This window comes from Lepidochelys olivacea (assembly GCF_965140295.1).
Source record: "Lepidochelys olivacea isolate rLepOli2 genome assembly, chromosome: 4".
Classification (NCBI taxonomy): Eukaryota; Metazoa; Chordata; order Testudines; family Cheloniidae; genus Lepidochelys; species Lepidochelys olivacea.
The window spans coordinates 114,770,169-114,792,141 of record NC_140414.1 but is presented as its reverse complement, the minus strand read 5'-3'; positions in this window follow the sequence as shown (position 1 = coordinate 114,792,141).

The window sequence follows — 21,973 nt, the reverse complement described above, 5'->3', positions numbered from 1 at the left end:
AAACCACCCCACAGAGCCACTCAGGACCCAGCTGGAACATCTCTGGGATGGCCCTTATACTGGGATGGGCTCTGGCAGAGGGGAAAGCAGAATCATCTCTGGCAGTTGTACGCCAGTGGAGAATTTCCCTACACATGGTGATGCACCTGATATCCAGAAGCAGGGATCAAAAGGGTCCTCCAAAACCTGAGAATCCCAGAAGCAGGAATCAAAAAGATTCTCTGAAACCCGAGAGTCTCCCATAGCAGAGCAATATGTTAACATTCTGATACCAAGCCAACCAAGAAACCTGATCAAAGGATTCCCCCCACATCTACTCCTGTTAAATGACTTGTAAATATGCAAATTGTAAAGGTTATGCTTATTTTACAAATAATGTGCCACATAATATGCCAGAGAGGATCATATGTCCTTTTCTAAATGCAGGAGAGAAAATGTATAGTGGATTAGTGCTAAAGCCAAAAGCACAGCATCCCTCTTTAAGACCAAGTTAATTAGCTTGCTTATTTTTGAAAACTCATCTGTCATGTGAAAATGTACAATGACTTGAAAAGAACCTTCTAGAGAAGATTTGTCTTGCTACAGACCTTTTAGACTCAAAGATGTAACTGAAAAATATATTTCAGGTTAGATAAAAGATAAATCCTGAACACCATTCTTCATAAATTATTTTCATGTGTTACTCGCTCGGCTGGTACATACAGAAATATCCCTTTATGAAGAGGCAACTCTTATCAGCTATAGTATTTATAACTGCCTATTGATGACATACGGTGTTCTATAATGACAGTGCTAAAATTGGCTTTTACTTCCTTAAACTATCATTGTATTGAACCATGTAACCAGAAAATCACAATACAGCGATCTTTCTATGCTAATGCTTCTATAAGAGCTTAATGACTTGTCTGTTCATCTTGGAGATAATAAACTTTGCAATGAAAGCAATAGCTGTCTGGGTGACTTTGCATAAATCATTATTTGTACAAGTGAAGGAAAACCTATACATAGAAGCTAAAGTGATGTGATTGCTCACCTCTTAAGGCATTAACTCTGTGAATTGCTTTTAAAGCATTAGTAAAGTAGAGAATAAACAGAAACAAAGCAAAAAATAAATATTATCTCCAAGTGTAATCAACATGATCTTCTACATGGGCAGTAAAATTATTAAATCGTATACCTCAGAATGATTGACCTTTCCTGTGAAGAACCATGCTGTGCACTTGAAAATACTGCAGCTATTTAGAGGATTTGAGAATATAAAACATATGGAAGAAGCAAATGGAGTTTAGCAATTCTATAGCTGAAAACCAAGGTACTTGTTAAAGTTTACTGTTCTATTAAAATGTGAAAGATCTGGGACATTTTAAATTGAGGAGCACTGAACGTGGTAGGATACATGTTTTGTGATTTACAAACTGTCTGTGGAAAATAATGCTTAGGATGTCTCCCAGAGAAAACATATCTGCAATAAATTGAACAAATAATATAGAAAGAGCAGCTACTCTGGCCGTAAGAAAACATGACCCTTAAGGAAAATAGTTCTGGTGTGTATGAGTTGTGAGTGCTTGGACACCCATTCAGCCTACATTTTGAACAGCAGAATAGATAAAATTAGTTAGCAACTTTATAGCCAAACGTAGGAATATAGAGTAAAGGGCTCAACACATCTTCTTGTGCTATTGGTTGGTTTAGTTTATCATTCTTTTAGCTGAGAAATGAGACCCCTGTGCTTGCCCCTGATTAGTTTTACTCTTTAAAAGGGTGGGGGGCTGGAGGGTGGAGAGCTGATGGATTCATCTAATTGTGCTCATGGTGAGCCCCTGTAACTGCATGTGCTTATTACTGTTGCTCTAGTTCTTCTTTCTTTCCTGTTGTCTGTTATTCTTTTTGTTGCATCTTATCTTTAATTAGACTGTAAGTTCTTTAGGTCAAGGGCCGTATCTGTATAGATAAAAATAATATAGTCTGCAGCCCAGACTACAGAAGAAGAAGAAGAAAAGTAAGAAGCAGAATAGGATAGGAAGAAGAGAGAAAAAAGTGAAAAAACATAGGAAGGGGAAATGGACACACTCAGTCTGCAACCTTTAAAGGTTGCTCACTTGTTAGATCATTACGGGAGAGAAACCTTAAATACAGAACCTGAGAAATATTATATATGATTAGAGCTGGTCAGAATATTTTTCTTAACATGAATAATTTCAAGAAAACAAAACAAAATTGTTTTCAATGAAATTTTGGGTACAAAATTGAAAGTTGAAAAATTTCAGCTGAAAACTTTTCATTGAAAACCAAATATTTAAATTCAGGAATATAAACCAAGGTGCCTTCAGAGAGCTGTATTTCACTTGCTGCATGCCTCCATTCTTCCCTGTGGGCTGGAATACATGTCCCAGGGTTTCCTCTCTTGCCACCATGGTTCCTCTCTTGCAGAACCACCAGGATGCATTAGGGAGGACAGAGTTGGGTGTTTTCTGATGAAAAGTAAAATTTTTCTACATTTTCTGAAGAAAGCAGAACCTTTTGAATCAGCTGATGCTGGGGAGTAACTGGCCTGCCAGCAGGGAGATCCAGCCCACCTTAGGCATTTGCAATACTAACTAGCAGAGCATCTTAGCTGCTCTTTAACTTCTCCTCTGCACTGGACCTCTAGTGGATTTTAAATAGTCTAACTTACTCACCCCAACTTTCCATACAAAGTCTCTCAAAAGTACCTAGGGCCATTATTCTCCATAAATAATTTAGAATTTAGTATGCTGTACACAGCATATTAAATATGCCCCTAATTCCAGGAAGGCTTAAAAAACCTCCAAGAAACAAAAAATAATACATCACCACATTCATAATGTATGTCCTGACAAGAATAGTTAAAACCTTGTTCTTTCTTAGCAGTTTAAATACATTTTTCACCACAGGTCTAGAAGCAGATGGGTAAACTATGACTAGGTGCATATTAGTGAAAGAGAGTAGAGTTCATTTATATTTTGAAATGAAGAATAATCACTCAATGTACATTTTCCCCTTGATACATCTGTATAGCTCTTATTTATATTAATGGACTTTCACATAAACTGAATAGACCCCTTAGTGTAAAAAGCTCTTAAGCCTCTATTTGGTAATGAGTTCTACTTAGTTCTTTGAGTATTGCTGAAGAACATGCTCATGAAAGGTGCATAACATACTAGGCATTCCATGTTTCAGAGTAGCAGCTGTGTTAGTTTGTATTCTCAAAAAGAACAGGAGTACTTGTGGCACCTTAGAGGCTAACAAATTTATTTGAGCATAAGCTTTCGTGAGCTACAGCTCACTTCATCCATGTTTCCTTAATTGTATTAAAGGGGACACTGCCCCACTGGTTGAACATAGCCACTTTATCTCTCTATGAATAATAGCTAAAAGATAGCATTGAACAGGACATTTCTTGTTTCACTCATTTATGTGTACAGTGAACAATTTAAGGGCCAAATTTTCCCCATTGTTCTCAAAGAAGTCTGTCAAGGTTCCTTCCCCACTCTGAACTCTAGGGTACAGATGTGGGGACCTGCATGAAAACCCCCCAAGCTTATTTTTATCAGCTTAGGTTAAAACTTCCCCAAGGTACAAACTATTTTACCTTTTGCCCTTGGACTTTATTGCTGCCACCACCAAGCATCTAACAGATAAATAACAGGGAAAGAGCCCGCTTGGAAATGTCTTTCCCCCCAAAATCCTCCCCAAACCTTACGCTCCCTTTCCTGGGGAAGGCTTGATAAAAATCCTCACCAATTTGCAAAGGTGAACACAGACCCAAACCCTTGGTCTTAAGAACAATGAAAAAGCAATCAGGTTCTTAAAAGAAGAATTTTAATTGAAGAAAAAAGTAAAAGAATCACCTCTGTAAAATCAGGATGGTAAATACCTTACAGGGTAATCAGATTCAAAACACAGAGAATCCCTCTAGGCAAAACCTTAAGTTACAAAAAGACACAAAAACAGGAATCTACATTCCATTCAGCACAGCTATTTTATCAGCCATTTAAACAAAACAGAATCTAACGCATATCTAGCTAGATTACTTACTAAGTTCTAAGACTCCATTCCGTTTCTGTTCCTGGCAAAAGCATCACACAGGCAGAGAGAGCCTTTGTTTCTCCCCCCTCCAGCTTTGAAAATATCTTGACTCCTCATTGGTCATTTTGGTCAGGTGCCAGCGAGGTTATCCTAGCTTCTTAACCCTTTACAGGTGAAAGGGTTTTTCCTCTGGCCAGGAGGGATTTTAAAGGTGTTTACCCTTCCCTTTATATTTATGACATGCCCCCCAAATCACAGATAGGGTGAAACGCTGGCTGTGATTTCTTCCTGGAGCTCTAGGAGAAAACAGAGTTAATAAGACACATGCACCTCTAAATATACTACCAAGTATATAAAGACTAACAATATTTTCCACATCTCAAGGACGATTTTAACCAGTTGATTCTGGGAAACTTTCACGGGAGAGTGTATCAGCCACTTTGTTAGAAGCTCCTGAGATGTGTTGGATGTCGAAATCAAAATCTTGGAAAGCTAAACTCCACCGAATAAGTTTTTTGTCATTTCCTGTGGCGGTATGAAGCCACTGTAGCGCAGCATGGTCGGTTTGCAGGTGCAAACGCCGTCCCCAAACGTATGGGCGTAGCTTTTCCAGAGTGTAGACAATGGTGTAACATTCTTTTTTACTGACTGACCAGTTGCTTTCCCTCTCAGACAGCTTCTTGCTGAGAAACACTACAGGATGGAATTCTTGATCCAGTCCTTCCTGCATTAAAACTGCTCCCACATCATGCTTGGACGCATCCATGGTTACTAGGAACGGTTTGTCAAAGTCTGGGGCCCTTACTACAGGGTCAGACATGAGTGTCGCTTTAAGCTGGTTAAAGGCTTTCTGACAGTCTTCGGTCCACTGAACGGCATTTGGCTGTTTCTTTTTGGTTAGGTCTGTCAGTGGGACGGCAATTTGGCTGTATTGCGGTACAAATCGCCTGTAATAACCGGCCAAGCCTAAGAAGGATTGGACCTGTTTCTTTGACTTTGGGACAGGCCACTTTTGGATAGCATCCACTTTGGCCTGTGGGGGTTGATAGTTCCTTGACCCACCTGGTGTCCAAGGTAAGTCACTCTGTTTAGGCCTATTTGACACTTCTTAGCCTTAACCGTTAGTCCTGCCTCCCTTATGCGCTCGAAGACTTTTTGTAGACGTTCCAGGTGTTCTGCTCAGGAATCCGAAAATATGGCCACATCGTCAAGGGTTTGGGGAAAATTTGGGGGGGAAAGATGTTTCCAAGCGGGCTCTTTCCCTGTTATTTATCTGTTAGACACTTGGTGGTGGCAGCAATAAAGTCCAAGGGCAAAAGGTAAAATAGTTTGTACCTTGGGGAAGTTTTAACCTAAGCTGGTAAAAATAAGCTTAGCGGGTTTTCATGCAGGTCCCCACAGCTGTACCTAGAGTTCAGAGTGGGGAAGGAACCTTGACATGGTAGCAGAGGTGGGATTTTAAAGGTGTTTACCCTTCCCTTTATATTTATGACAAAGTCCATTATAGTTTTATGTATTATAGTATTAGTATCCAAGGGCAAAGACTATTTCTCAAAATGTCTATATTTGTATTATTTATATTGCAACAAACAACATTCTTTTAACATAGTTTTTGGCCTGTAATTTCCTAGCATTAAAAAGAAGTAAAAAACAGTTGTATTATATGCCACTGTTATAATCCTTCCCCCACCCCCATCATCCTCAACAGGTTTAAACCTTGAACCTTCAGCACTGCAGCACAGATTTCTATGACTAGAACTCTAGGGATAATTTCATTACCTGGCAGGAGAAGATTTATTGCAGAGAAGGGATATGGGCTGCTGGCACCCTGTACTGGCTGCAGAATGGGGTTGGGGGAGGGATCCCAGCCCAATCCAACTCTCTCCCCAACCCTACAGCTCCCATCATTCCCAGTTTAGCATCTACTGCCCCTGCTGCTGCTTTGGTAGCAGGATGGGCCAGCTCTTTAGAATGTTCACTTTGTGTTATTATTTCAGCATGTTGCCAAAATTTTCCTGAACAATGCTAATGAGAGAAGGGAAATGGAGATTTCAAAGATTTTAATCTCAGCAAAACCTGAATGGAATTTTAAGGAACAAAGAGAAGGCACTTCTGTAGCCTGAGGGCTTTTTTCTGCCAAATTTCAAATGCCTGCTGCAAACAATGCTAGAGATGCTAGAGCTTCTCAAAAGAAGGCTGCAAAAATCTTTTATAATAAAATGTGGTAAGCAACCCAAATATAGGGGTCACTATCAGATAATAATAAGAGAAGACAATGGGGTTCTATTTCCAGTTCCAACACTGCCCCACTGGTTGGCCTAGTAACTTTACCTCTCTATGCCTCACTTTTTCCAACAGTAAAGTGCCTTAATACTTACTTTTCTCAGTAAAGTGCTTTGAGAGCTATCATGAAAATACATTATAAAACAGCTGTTTTTCAAAATACAGTTTTCAGGTTGCTATCTTTTCTTGCTCACTACTGCCCTCTCTGGCCCTTGTGTGGCACTGCTCTGCACAGGGGACTTAGGCCTTTGCCTTGGCTTCCTTCACCATTTTTAAAAAAAGAAAAGGAGGACTTGTGGCACCTTAGAGACTAACCAATTTATTAGAGCATAAGCTTTCGTGAGCTACAGCTCACTTCCTCAGATGCATATCGTGAGCTGTAGCTCACGAAAGCTTATGCTCTAATAAATTGGTTAGTCTCTAAGGTGCCACAAGTCCTCCTTTTCTTTTTGCGAATACAGACTAACACGGCTGCTACTCTGAAACCTGTCAAAATTCACCATTTTTGTTTTAGGAGCAGTATAACATGCTAAATATTTCTTTAAGAAAGTCCCTTGCCCTTTCAAACAACCTTTTTTGTTCACACAGCAACTTTCAATTCTTATTTTATATTATAGGACATCAACTGGGAGCTCTTTAACACTCTCAAGTTAGTATTTGCGGCAGAAAGTGAAGTTAAATTGGTTATTGGACTACAAACTGCTGTTCCAGCAAGGCACTGCAAATAAGTCATCAATGCCTCATAGTCAATAGTATGCAAGGCAGGTGACAGATTTAATAAAAACTGCATAGACACAATTTCAGCATCCCTCGCTAGGAGCAGACTATCAACCAAAATTATTAATGCCATTTCTACGTCAAACAATGCTACAAAAACTGACTGTTGAGGATCAAGAAAATATGTGTAAATAGAATGTTTGATATGTGTGTATATATATACATATATATTGGGTAAGCTTTAGTTACTGGGCCAAGTTCAGCAGCAGTTGCAACGTGGATGTTAGTTATGGCCTGATCTGCAATATAAAGTTACGTTTATGTAAGTCACCTTGCATCAATCTATTTGTGTATGTGTCTACACTTAAATTTGTCTCCGGCTGACATAAGCATCCAGTTACAGCAGTAAAACCACTTCCCCAAATGGCATAGTGCTGTGGATGACCTACTGAGGCTGATGCAGTGCAAATAAAGACACTGCATGACCTATATCGACCCTAATCGACCTCTAGCAGCTATCCCAAAATTTCCTCTTTCCTTGCGATAATGATCTCTGTGGGCAGGGGAGTTTAAAATTGTAACTGGGGTCACAGAGACTAAAAGCCCCTATCCCGCCCCTTAAAGTCTCCTGCATGTTTTCAAATGCCTTTTCCTAGCAGCTCACATTTGTTGTGTGAATCTGCCCAACTGATCGGGTCAGCTCTACGCACTCCTGCCTGCAGAACACAGGAAGCATTGGATCTCTTGGGTGAGTGGGGAGAAGAGTCTGTGCAAACACAGCAATGGACCAGCTGTAGAAATGTGGACATTTATGAGCAGCTTGCACTGGCAATGCAGGCAAAAAGGTTTGACAGCGATCATCAGCAGTGCTATGTGAAAGTGAAGGAACTTTGCCAGGCCAGAGGCACAATAGTAAATCTGATGCTGTGCCACACACCTGCTGCTTCTACAATAAACTGCATGGCATATTTGGTGGAGACCTCACCAGGACCATGGTGGGGACTGTGGATATCTCAAAGGAGCCCAAGACCCCAGCTGTGAACAGTGAGGAGGATGAGGAGGGAGACACAGTGTGGGACTCCAGCCCTGCCATGAGCCAGGACCTCTTTGAGACTCTGCCACAGTCTAGACAGTCCCTTCAGGTGAGGGTGGATGAGCCTGATGAAGAGAAAGAGAACTCAGGTAAGTGTGTGAATGCATTTTTCCCGGCAATGTTTACATTTAAAGATGGTACCTGTCCTGTCCCCGAGTTAACAAGGTACAGGTATCGACTTTTAGTTGTTTTATTTGTACTAGAAGAGGTAGTGGCATGAAAAAAAGAGGTAAAGTCGGCATCTGTTTTGCATTTTCCTGTTGGGTTATGTGCCTGTGAGGGGGTAGGAGCAGCACATGCAGAGCACTTTATGTGAATTGGGATGTCCCTTTTATCCTCCTGAGAGATCTCAATGAAACTTTTGTGGATGTACTCTGTAATCCTCTCCCAAAGGTTTCTAGGGATGGCTGCTTTCTTCCTTCGCAGTAGGACACTGTCCCACACCCCTCTGAGATGAGTTCACCATTACAGTAAACAGGCTAGCAGCATATGGGCCCAGGTGGTTTTGGGACAACATGTAGCAATTGTGTTTTCTATGCCTTTGTGACCCTCTGGAGTGAGATAGCTAAAATCATCACTGTCTGTGGAAAACAGAGCCAATATTCAGTGCCATTGTTCTATACTTGTACCCATGAAATAGGAACTAAAATTTAATACCTTCATGCAACAAAAAATCCTTCACTCTCCTCATCCCTTCTAGCCCATACTTACCAGAGCTGTGGAGCAGTGCTTTGTTGAGGTGCCCTAAAGCTGAAGTGTCAATAAGTATTTCATATTAAAAATGTTTATGGGAATAAGGAAAGGGAGTTTGGAAACTTATCTTTCTCTTTCCACTGTTACTGTAATTCTAATGGTACGTCTGTCTATTTTTGTCACCATTTCTGGCGTTCCAGCCTGGAGGGGTGCCCCTTTCTTGCCCACAGAACACCGACCCTAATGAGGAGGAGAAAGAAAAGAATTAAAGAAGACATTCTTCAAGATCCTGAAAGATAGTGCTGCATCGAACAAAGGACTTGGCAGGTCAATAAGGCCAATAGCATAGACAGAGACAGAAAGGACAGGAAAAAGGCCCAGGAGTCCCAGCAGGACAATGACCAGGAAATGCACTAGGACTTAATGGGTCTTCCAGCCAGCAAATCTAAGTGCTATAGACCCTGGTTGGCCTACAGATCCAAAAATCCTAGACTCTCCACACTTTGCAGTCCTTGGAAAACTCCATGGTTGCTGCTTCCTACACCCTCTCAACTGGCACATGGCATCATGGGCCACATCCTTACCCCTACCACTTCACACAGGGGGACAGCAAGGAAAACCACAGCTTCACATATGCCGATTGTGGTTTTCACAGATCGGTGTATGTGTAGTGGCAACGGACAACATTTGTTTACTCAAATGGACATATATGTTTACTTCCTTTATATTTCTAAATTTTCACCCCACAGTTATGTAAAAAATTGTTTGATGTTCTTGTAGGGGTTTTTTCCACTTTGATTTTCTGCACGGTTGTTTCCACTCAGTAAAGTTCTATTTTTGGATAATCAAATTATCTTTATTAGTTCACAGCAAATATTGCAGAATGCATAGCAGTAGTCAAAGCAAACAGGACTTCTAAATGCACAGCAAACACCACAGAATTCATAACTTCACAAAAACACCTAGTCACATTTATAAATGTACAGCAAGCACTATACAATTCTTAGCAGCCCACAAAGCTCCAGGCCCAGAGAACAGTCCAGCAGCTAACTGTGCTGTGGCTGGTGGTTAAAGTCATCTTCAACAGCTCCCTCAACTGCATAACTCCACACTGGGCTCTTGCAATGACTGTTCAAGTTCAGCAGACAGCTGCTCACCCTCCAATCTGGCAGCAGATTTTCCCCCTTTGCCTCACAGATATTATGCAGGACACAACGGGCAGTTATAACCACTGGGATATTTTTCTCACTGAGATCCAATCTTGTGAGTAAATACCACCAGTTTCCTTCAATCTACCAAAATCATATCAGCTGTCAAAGTGGCTAGGGTACAGCTTCATGAACCAGGGGAGCAATGGGTAGGCTGGGTCTCTATTGCCATTTCAACATTGCCAATAGTAATCTGCCATCTGGGAAAGAATATCCCCTCTTGCAACTTTCTGAACAGTACTGTGTTCTTAGAGATGCTAGTGGCATGCCCTTTCCCTGGCCAGCCCATATTGATATCAGTTAAGCATCCCAGGTGATCCTCCAGTGCTTGCATAACCCCAGAAACATGCATCTGTTGATGTACTCTGTGGCAGGGTGGGCTGATGCCAAAATAGGGATATGCATGCCGTCTGTCGCCCAACCACCATTAGGGAGCCCAGTTGCTGTAAATCCATCCATTATTTCCTGCAAGAGTCTTAGTCCTGCATAGCAGGAGATGATTGATGGCCCTACACACTTGCATGACAATAGCCCCTTACTGTGGATCTTCCAACTCCAAAATGATTTCCTACTGACTGGTAGTAATCTGGCATTGCAAACCTCCAGAATGCAATTACCACTTACTTCTCCATTGTCAAGGCAGCTCTTATTCTGGTGTCCGTGCTCTGGAAGGCTTGGACAAGCTTGGCAGACAGATCCAGAAATGTGGACTTTCACATCCGAAAGTTCTGCAGCCCCTGCTCATCGTCCCAAACTTGCATTACCATGCAATCCCACCAGTCAGTGCTGACTTTTTAAGCTCAGAAGTGGTACACCACCATCTTCATCTGCTCCATGAATTGTTTTTCACTGTGTCCTTCAGCAAACTTTCCTAGAAGAACTCCTCATGTCCTCAGTTGCTGTGGTACTTCCTGAGGGTCTGCAAATATAGGAGAATCCTGTGTTAACAATGTTCATGAGAATAGTGCAGAGCTCCCCAGGCTCCATGCTTCAATCAGAGATGCCAGACACCGAACCGTGCCACATGGGTTTGTGAGATTTTTTTTAAAAAGGCATGTAAATTATGGTATATGGATGGCATTGTGGGACAGAGAAAATTGCATGCGAAGAACTTGACCCCTAGCTCATAGAGATATGTGGCATGTCATTACTATAGCACAAAACATTGCAAAAATTCCTAAAAGGCATTGTACTGGACAACAGGACAGGGAATACACTGGGATACCTACCTCTTGATGCACTGCACTTTACACCGACATAAGCACTTCTGGTAAGTACATGCAGTGTTAATGCAAGAAGCCAAGTATGCAGGCATCCAAACAATGCATACAAACTTGAGCAGCTGTACGTTGATGCAACTTGCCTTAACCAAAGTTTGTAGTCTAGCAATGGCCTATGTTTTCAAGCTAGAACCCAGCCATTCAGCATATGCAATGTAAGACATGTAAAACCCCATTGTTCAGCTCTGAACAATGTGATTTACAAACTAAGGTCTGAATCCTCATATGCGGCATAAGTGTTTGGTGAACCCTGGGATGTGAAGGGGAAGGTGGCTTTCCACCATGGTTCTGCACCTCCAATTGTGGGAAGAGCTGAGGATAGGTTCAGCCCCAGTGAAAATAATCATATCTTCAGGGGCTCTAGATTGCACTGGCTTGTAATGGCCTGCTAACTCTGCTGTAGTGATGGTGGTTGCTGGATCTCCTCCACGCCCTGAAACTCACCCCCAAAATAGGACTAAAAATATGCTTTACAGAAATGTGCCCCATCTCTATTCTCCCCATTTAAAAAATGTTCACACCAAGGGAAGCCCCAAGTTTTTATACCGTACCTTAGAATAACAATATTCTGGTCTTGACCCTGACTTGAACCAATTCTTTTCAGTATTTTGATCATTCTGTTTAATTTTTTCTCATCACAAAAAATAGCCACATGTGATTATTCAAAACCCAGAAAGAAAATGTAAGTTACAGCAAGCATGAATTAGGTCCACGAATTCTGAGATGAGCTTAAAACATAAGATTAATGCCTGTACAAATTTGTTAAATTGGCCTTTGCATTTCCATGTAGATCTCATTATTCCTAGAAAAAAATGAGTACATTTCACTCTTTGTCGAAAATAACAACCTCTCTTATCTATGAAGCTGGGGTTCCCAGCTGTTTGATGGAGGAAGCTCTTTTCTTATTACTCTCATCTGGTACTAAATGATAAGAATGACAACACACTATTTTAAAACTAGCTGTACCAATGAAAAGCCTTTATTGTTATATGGAGCAATGTCAGTTGTTAATATTAATCTCATAGAATCTAATAATTTAATGAAATCATTTGCATCATGGTTTATTTTATATGCTGTGGTTTACAGTACATTGCCAGTAAAATGAAGAAAGAGCTTATTTTTTTACAATTTAAGCATCTTGTAGCTTGGGAGTACTCAACACAATGCAAATGAATTGATTTAAACAATGAGAAATACTGCAGCTTCTGTATGAATCCAACTGTGGAATATCTCTAAAGGCTCAAGCTTTAGTGTTCTTAAAGGACTTAACATTGTTTATCGGAAAATAAAGACAACGAAGACTAAATTAATCATCAGGGTTTTGTTTTTTCTTGCTCTTTAACAAATACTTTGCACTATGGCTATATATGGCCAGATCCTCAGCTAGTGTCAATCAGCATAGCTCCATCAGCTTCAATGACTTCAAATGGAGTTGAACCAATAGCATATTGCAATAATCTCAAAATACTTTACAGTTATTAATGAATTTCACCTCAAAAAACCCTAACTCTACAAGGGTAGTCCAATGCCAGCCATTTTCACATTCTCTTTTGAGGCAAATGTAGTTCTTCTCCTAAGCACCAATGCGTGAGACACACTTCTCTCTTCACTCATGAAGATGTGTCATATTAAGTGCTTAATTTGTGCCAGGGCTTGCCAGGGCTGAGCTCCGGCACCTGTAGGCCTGGCAGTTTATAACCCTGGCACCTCTGGGCTTGCTGTATCAGTTATGAATGTAAAAAAAAAATTGCTTGAACCCTGGCACCTGTTTTATTATAAATTAAGTGGTCATATTTCCCCAGGTAGTATAAGTTCTAAAATAGGAATTTGTGTAGTCCCGCCAAAACAATCCTTGGTTTTGAAGAGTTTTTGTTGTTGATGATTATTTTAGGGTTGGGGTTTTTTTTGTTTTGTTTTGTTTTTTTGGTAGGGATTTCTATAGCATTCATCACCATAGTACCTGCAGGAAGGGAAATTCTTTTTCATATGAACTCATATTATTCAACAGAAACCATCTTGCAGGGTGGAAGGAATTTTAAGGCTTTTGGACTGTTCCATAAACTCAGGATTAGAATGGATTGGAAATTTTTTGTCAAAATGGTTTTGCAATGAAAAACGTGTCACATTCAGCAAAACCATTTGTTTAGAAAAAAACAAAACCAAGCGTTTTGGTAATGTTGAAATGTTCCATTTTGACCTTTTCAGAATGAAAACTTTTGAATTTGTGTTTCAAAATGACTTTTTGAAATGGAATTCATTTTTTAATTTAAAAACATTAAAAAAGTAAAGGTCAAAATCAAAACAAAATGTAACATTGAGTGACCTGCAACATTTTTTTTTATGTTGCAGAATTTCCCACAAAATGGAGAATCCGCTTTCCACCATGCTCTACTCAGGACACTAATCCACTCATTAATTAGCAAAGCTTTAGTCACTCACAGGACAGGTTGTAATAATGTATCTTAGTCAAATTTGTGAAAAATTGTGCCTCATAATCTCATTCCTTTGCTAGAACAAAATGTACATATAAACACATCTGCAAACATATGTATTTCCATCTGAAGGTTTCTATTTCTTAACTAGACATGGCTACATTCTACAATTACCCTGTTGCAAAAACAAAAACAAACAAACAAAAAAAAACAACCCTGGAGCAACTCCACTTAAATCAATGGAGGTACTCTATATTTACAGCAGTGTAACTGAAAACAGAACATGGGCCACCCTGGACCCAATTTTTAGAGCCCTGCATGGATACAAAGTTTGTATCTACATCTGATCTGCGATCCATAAACATGGTCCACAGATTTGCAGGGCTCTACCAATTTTACAATGTGCTGAGTAACTTCAACTCAGCATCTTCAAGGATAGGGACTATAATTTGGACATAGCGAATGGTGGGCATTAAAATACCTGAACTGCAAAGGTATCTAGGTAATTTCATCCACCTACTACTCACAGAAATGTCAATATTTGCTATCTGAATAGAATACTATTCTTATCTATAATACAGGATCATAGGATTTGCTGAATGAGATCTGATTGTGTGCATCATGAAATCAATAAACTGACTATAATATAAACCATCCCCAAATGTCACAATATTATCTAGAGGTCCTAATCATGGATCAAGGCCCTAACGGCACCAGTCCTTTCTCTGAAGTGCTTATGAGCTTTTGCATATGATGAGCGATGGCAGGCTGAGACACCAAACAAGTGAGGGAGGAGACTGTGAAGTTGGGAGGAAGACCAGATAAGAGTTGAATGATCTTGTTTAGTATAATATGCAACAATCAAAGCCCACACAGTAGTGAATGCTTCTTATTTTTAGCAATAGACTTGTATTATAGGAGAAATCTAGATACAAGAGGGGTTTTACAAACAGTTTTGCCTTCAGTTAACATGCGGGGGAAAGCAGGCACACACGGAGAAGTAAAGAGAAAGAAAGAAAGAAATATGAATGTACGTGTGGGTCTTTAGAAGAGCTGGTTGGGAATTTTTTTGACAAAACAGTTTTTCATTGGAAAATGCCAAAACTGAAAACTTTTGTGGAAATGTATCAGTTTCAACCAAACTTTCTCAGATCCAGGATGAAATTTCTTGTCATAACGACCCTGGAATAGCCAACATCCCAGTGATTGGGCATTCATCTGGGAGACTATGACATTAGGTACCCCTGTATTCACTCCCTTCACACTACTGCGATAATATTTGTACAAAATATGCCTTGTGAGGTATGATATGAAAGCTAATAACATTCTGGTTATTAATATTAATATATTAATTGTAAAATGCATGTGATAAGGTTATATGTGGTCATGGATTCCTTCTGTATGATGTTACTAGAACATGTTTTAGATTAGATAGCCTACAATATAGGTTTACCTCATTTCACAAATGAGCAGTAAACAAAGCCTTTGAGCTAAACCAGTGGGAGTTATCCTGAGCCTGAACTCAAGAGACAGAGAATTATAATGGCTCCTGCACTCTAGGGAGACACAAGAAACTGAATCCCCAGGAGGCCTTCCTGACTTGTGAGACAACATTATCCCTTTAGGGCAGTGGTTCACAAACTTGTTCCACTGCTTAAGCAGGGAAAGCCCCTGGTGGGCCGGGCCAGTTTGTTTACCTGCCACATCTTCAGGTTCGGCCAGTCACGGCTCCCAGTGGCCGCGGTTCGCTGCTCCCAGCCAATTGGAGCTGCTGGAAGCAGCGCAGGCCAAGGGATGTACTGGCCGCCGCTTTCCCTGCACAAGCGGCGGAACAAGTTTGGAAACCACTGTTTTAGGGACAAAAGGAACAGAGAGAGACTCCATCTTTATCTTTCACCTGAGAAGACCAAAAAACCAAGCAATTTGATCTCCGGGATGGGCCCTGGCCTACAAAAAGCTGGAAAGGAGACTGTGGGTAAAATAAACTGTTTTGCTAGATTTAGACTTTTAGATTCATGTTTTCACTATTATTTGCTTGTAACCATCTGTACCTTAATCTCTTTTATTTGGTATCACTTAATCCATTCTCTTTTGTCAATAACTTTTTACTTTTACTATAAACCAATTCAGTGCTATGTCTGAAGGGAAGGGTGTATTTACCCCAGTTGAAGCAATAAGCTGTGATGTACTGACTCTTTAACAGAGCAGCGAATTTAATGTCTTCTGTGCATGCAAAGTGGTAGTGTCTGTGCATTGCTGAGAAACATCTCTGATGAGCTCAGGGGCTGGAGTTCATTGATTGCTACTTGTCAGGCAAGGTTTGGGCTGAGAGAGCCTTAAGGAGTTTGCTGGTGAGAAAGACAGGCTGGTGTGACAGGGAGTTGACGTATTGTCTAATCACCAGCACAACTCATTCTTACTTAGGCAGAGAGGTAACATAGTGATTCACAGCTCTGGGTATCCCCAGCAATGTCTTACAGAGACCCAGAGTCAAGTCCTTGCCTGAGTCAGAAAAGGAACTTGGACCTGCACATTCCAGGTGAGTACCCTAACCACCAGGGTATTTGCTATTCTGGGATGTGGGGGGTGGGAGTGGTCTCTCTCTGAGCAAATTTTCAGAGGGCTTGGTTTCATCCCAGTGTACAGCAGGGAGGCTTTTTTTAAAATCTCAAAAATTTACAAGGGACGAAAAAGCCACTTCCTGCTCATCTCTAGTCTTTAGCCAAACAGTCTCAGAGGATGATAGTCTATCCTTTTTCTACATGAGGAACTCTTTAATCTCAGAGGAACTGTGGGCCCCTGAGCACGTTATTTTCTCCTGTGTATTGCAGTTAGGGAAATCCTATGCTACTGACCACTGATTCACTGTGAAAATTCATTGTTGATTAGCTCTAAAAATGAGCATTTCTTGGCTGTGGTGAAGTAGTCTGGTAATTGCACATAGGCTCCAGTATAAACACATAAGGACTTAATTTCAAGGACTAAATTTGGGAAAATAATCTAGGTGATAACTTCGGGTCTGGAGGTAGCCAAACTGGCTTAGCTCACCTCTCTGGGGCCTGCTTCTACTGAAATCAGGATGAGGAGCTATGTTTCTGTTGATAGATAATTTGCAAAGTGTATTGTCAACACAACATTTAATCTGCTTCAAACAGCTCATAAGCAAATCTTTCATTAATTCTTCCAGTCTGTGTCTGCTGGATGGGATTTACAGTGCTCTACTTGTTTGGATGAAAAATAGAGAGACAAGTTGTCACCACTGAGAAAAGAGGAGTATTTGTTTCCTTCACTTTGTAGCTTACAAAGTGTTTTATCATGACTTTACTTTGTGAAAATGGCAGAAGCTTTGAATTCATGACTGATGGCAGAAAGTTGACAAACTTGATGGACTCAGGCTTGCACACACTGAACTGCTCCAGACTGTACACTTTTTAGACCTGGAACATTCAGTCCACCATATAAGAGTGACTTGGAAGAGGATATTTCATTAGTGTGTGATCTATTCATGGGATGAGGTTAGCCAATGACTTCTGAAAGAGCTGCTCATTTGTAGTGAGTCTTCAGCATGTACTGTAAGAATGTCGCAAGATGGCTCGAAGGGAAAACGAGTAATTTCAAAGACACACAATTCAGAAGGGGCTCTGTTACATGGGGGAAAAGAGTTTAATATGTCTTGATACTGAATAGTATTATAACAAAGACCTAATGAAGTACGGCTTACTTTGCTGACCTTGTCTTTTGTTAACACGTTCCTATGTATTCACAGCTCACAAGACCTGTTTGGCAGAGTAGTTCATGTTAGTTTTGGCTTTGAAACATTTTTCCATTGAAGTGTGTCTTTGAATGAGCACACCACTACTTTTGCTGATTTAGTGCAGCCAAGATATATGTATAGTTCTAAAGCATTGTTTACATAAGATTCTTATATCACCCTCAAACATAGTTATCATCCAAAAATTTGGGCATAAAAATTTGAAGTTGAATGCCATTTGGATAAAGTTCCTATCGCAGTGATTATGACACAATGTGTACAAGCAGTTTGTGGCTGATATGGAAAGATTAAAGCAAATAGCTATCTAATAATTGCAGGAGTATCAGAAATGTAAATGGAAACCTGACACAACAATTCCTTTTTGAATTCTAGCTTGTGTCTGCTATTCTCCTCTCTCTTGGATAAAATACCATTTTACAATCTGCATTTCTAAGCATGCACATTTGTAGCTTTAAAGCCAAATTTGCTTTGGTTTATTTCTCTTTATTTTTCATGCCTGCACCTTTTGGTTTTAGAAAGCCAAATCAAGTAGAAGAAGATGGATTTTTAAAGCAGAAATGAAATTCCCATTTGGAACTGACATAAACGTTCACAATGTAAAACTGCAAAGTCCATTTTCAAGGAATGACAGTAATAAAATAAGAGTTGTACATGGTTTGTCTATGAGACCCAGGGTAATACTTACCCAAATATGGAAAGCTGATAATTACACTGACCTTAATATGTGTCATCATTACCTTGCTTACAGCTCACAAAACCTGTTTAGTTGAGAAAGTCATCAAACCTTGGTTTTAGATCTATTTCCAGTAAGAAACTCCTTCTAATCATTACTTCAAGAATATTGCAATAGTAAGAATACAAAGGTATTGGTATATCTAATGGCAGTAATTGTTCTGAGAGAGAATTCAGATAAATCTCCTTCATAGACTTCATTCAGATTACTTTCTTGTGCTTCTTGCAATACAGAACTATTTCAAAGCACGGTATTATAACAGATTATGCAAGATTAACATTCCTGAAAGGGAAAGAGAAGAAAAAGTGATTTAGAGACTTGAAACACCTGAAGTGAACTTCATTATTTCATAGTGAAGATGGCATGAGTTGAAAAAACTCCCTGATGTTTCTTCACTTGTAGAAAGCATTACTGTTGTACAAGATACATGCTGACAGCATAGCTAAATGTAACACTAGCCCCTGAAAAATGAGACACCCACACACCCATACAAAGAGCATAATACTCAGTGATGTTCAATCTTCTGAAAACTGCAGTGGGCTATGGGGCTTATTTCATGATTATAAAAGCCTCATACTCCATGACTACTGCAGGAAAACTGATTTATTGGAGTACTCTCACATGTATGAGATAAACCCATAACTTGCTGGCAGCCATTTTTAAAAAAAATGTGTATTGGGGAAAAAGTCAACAGCTTGCTTACTTTGTAGCCTCAAAAAGTGATGGTTTGTGTCTGGCTCTGAAATATCAGTTCTGATGAATAGTTGTGGTGAAATTATAACTGTTGTTCTACGATGAGATAAACTTTCAGCTCCGTGAAGAAAATACAGATTACAAAAACTGATTGTAAACAATCAACCTTGTATATTCTTCTTCCCTAACTGAGCAATGTTTGAGTTTGTGCCTTTCCGACAAATGCATTAGTAACATTTAGCCACTAGGTATTTGTGAAAGAAATTGGAAGTTGTTTTTAATTTGTTAGTTTGGTGAAGCGATAACACATGGAGTCAAGAGGGATGAAAAACTGTTAGTATGTGATTATTTGCATATGTAAATATATGAATATATGTATAAATATGTGACCCTGTGTACACACACACACACACACACAGAGGAAGATAAAGTATAGTAAATAGAGAACAAAAATATATAATCAATTTGTGAAAGATGTGGAAAGAACACATAACTCATGAATAGTAGAGCCTCTAGTGAGTTATGAAGCTTATTTCCTGAATATTACAGACAGTTTCCATATTCCATTTATACATGTTATGTAGTTTAAATTAATTTTATTTTATGTTCTTATGGAGTTTTGTGCAATACAGTATAAAATATACCATATATATACATTGCTAAACCATAGTATGATGTTTGGAAGGGATATTTTTTAAAAAAACAACATAGTGAAATTATGTTTAAAACACTTCTCATTTCACTGAGTGATCACTTTGAATTCAAAGTCATACTGTTACTTTACTAGAGGAGCTACATGATGTAGGCATAGGTCTAAGTATTAAAGGGAAGACAGGGAGATGTACCTACATACCTTGAACACAGCTGTCAATCTTACCAGGCCCAGATGGAAGAAGCAATGTGTTACAATAGTCAAATGAGGGACACAAAAATTATGCATGCAGAAAACTTAAAATACTCTGTTTTGTTGGTTAGTGTAAATAAGTCTATTGCCTCACTTTCATGAATCTGTATTACTAATCTACATCATTTCAGCAGTAAAAGTGAGGAGGATACCATATATGTATAGATTGTGGGTAATTTTGGAACTAAAATAAGAGATGTCCTTTGAAATTAGGGACATTTGAGAGGTAACTGCCTGAAGAAAGTTTTTTTGGTCTCCTGTTTGATGAAAAAAACAGTGATAGGTAGCAAAACAGAAAAGCTAAGAGTTAGATACTGAAAAACATTTATAACTGGGTATAGTGCCTACTAAGGGACGTCAATGGGATCAAGAGATGTTATGCCCAATAGTAAGTACTGGCAAAATCAGGCACTAAGATTATCTCCCCCCACTTGAGGCTCCCCAAAAAGAAACTTTTTTGCCATTATCTATAGAGCAATCAAGCTAGATTTTTGAGATACATCACACAAAAATGGCTTTAGGCCTTTCCAAAAGAAAGAACGTGTCAGTTTCTTGATGGGAGAAATAAGAATACAACAAAAATGCCCTGCCCATCTTAGGAGGGGTCTGGGAAAGGAGGTACCACCTGCATATATATCCATCGCCCCTCCTATCCTGTCTTTGTGGGAATGAGCAATGCATGTGGAGGAGAAGGAGCTAGGAGGGGCTATTAGCTAAACTGAGGCAGTGGGGTCATAGAAGGTCCCTCTCAAGAGTGGACCACTATTTGCCCCCGCACCCATCCACCCCACCCCACCCCACCTCACCTTTGCTGTGTAGTTGCCTGGTTGGACCTCCAGGTATGCTGTGAGCCAAACCAAAATGTTTTTTTGGCAAGGGATTTTCCCACTGGAGAAGATTGGTTTGTGTCAAGTTGGATTTTTTTTTTTTACCTTCCTTTCTTTTTTTACCTTACTTTCAACCACACAGAGGTCTGGCTGGTTAGTTAGGATATTTAAAATGAAAAGGAATAATTGTTTGTAATAAAAATACCCCCTTCCAACCCTCCTCCACCCTCATCCAACCCCCTTTGAAACAACTTGCTGCCGGACTCCAGGGTATCTAGATGGAGTAAGTGGGTGACCAGATCCTGGGGCAATCCCAAGTACAGGGCTCCGAAGGCTACTGGGAGAAAACTGGTTTTAAGTCTGATGTCAACTGAATCACTCTGGGAACTCTTGTTCCCCACATGAGGGGTGGGAACAAAGGAGCCTAGCTCAGGCTGAATCCCTGACTAGGGGCTGTTGGGTAGGGCTCAGTGCCTCCCCCCCCCCTTGGTTAAACTGGATAGTCTCACCACACTGGATCCAAATACTGAAGCGGGATTAGTTTAATAGAATCATAGAAACACAGAACCACAGATTTAGAAGGGACCACAAGGGTCATCTAGTCTAACCCCCTGCCAACATGCAGCATTTGTTGTGTCTAAACCATCCAAGACAGAAGAATATCCAGCCTCCTTTTGAAAACCACCAGTGATTGAGCTTCCACAACATACCTAGGCAGTCTGTTCCGTTGTCCTACTGTTCGTACAGTTAGGAAGTTTTTCCTGGGATTTAGTCTAAATCTGCTATGCTGCAGTTTGCACCCATTGCCTCTGTCCTGCCTCTGTGGGAAAAGAGAACAACTTTTCACCATCTTTTCTATGGCAGTCTTTCAAGTATCTTTAGACCCCATAAAATGATGGGGTCTAAAATAGCTGTTACCACTCAAGAAAGAGATCATGGAGTCATCATGGTTAGTTCTCTGAAGACAGCCACTCAATGTGCAGCAGCAGTGAAAAAAGCTAACAGAATGTTGGGCTTCATTAAGAAAGGGATAGATAATAAAACAGAAAATGTCATATTGCCTCTATAAATCCATGGTACGCTCACACCTTGAATACTACCTGCAGATGTGGTCACCCCACCTCAGAAAAGATATATTGGAATTGGAAAAGGCTCAGAAAAGGGCAAAAAAATGATTCGGGGTATGGAACAGCTTCCATATAAGGAGAGATTAATAAGACTGAGGCTTTTCGGCTTGGAAAAGAGTTGACTAAGGTTTAGAGGTTTATAAAATCATGACGGGTATGGAGAA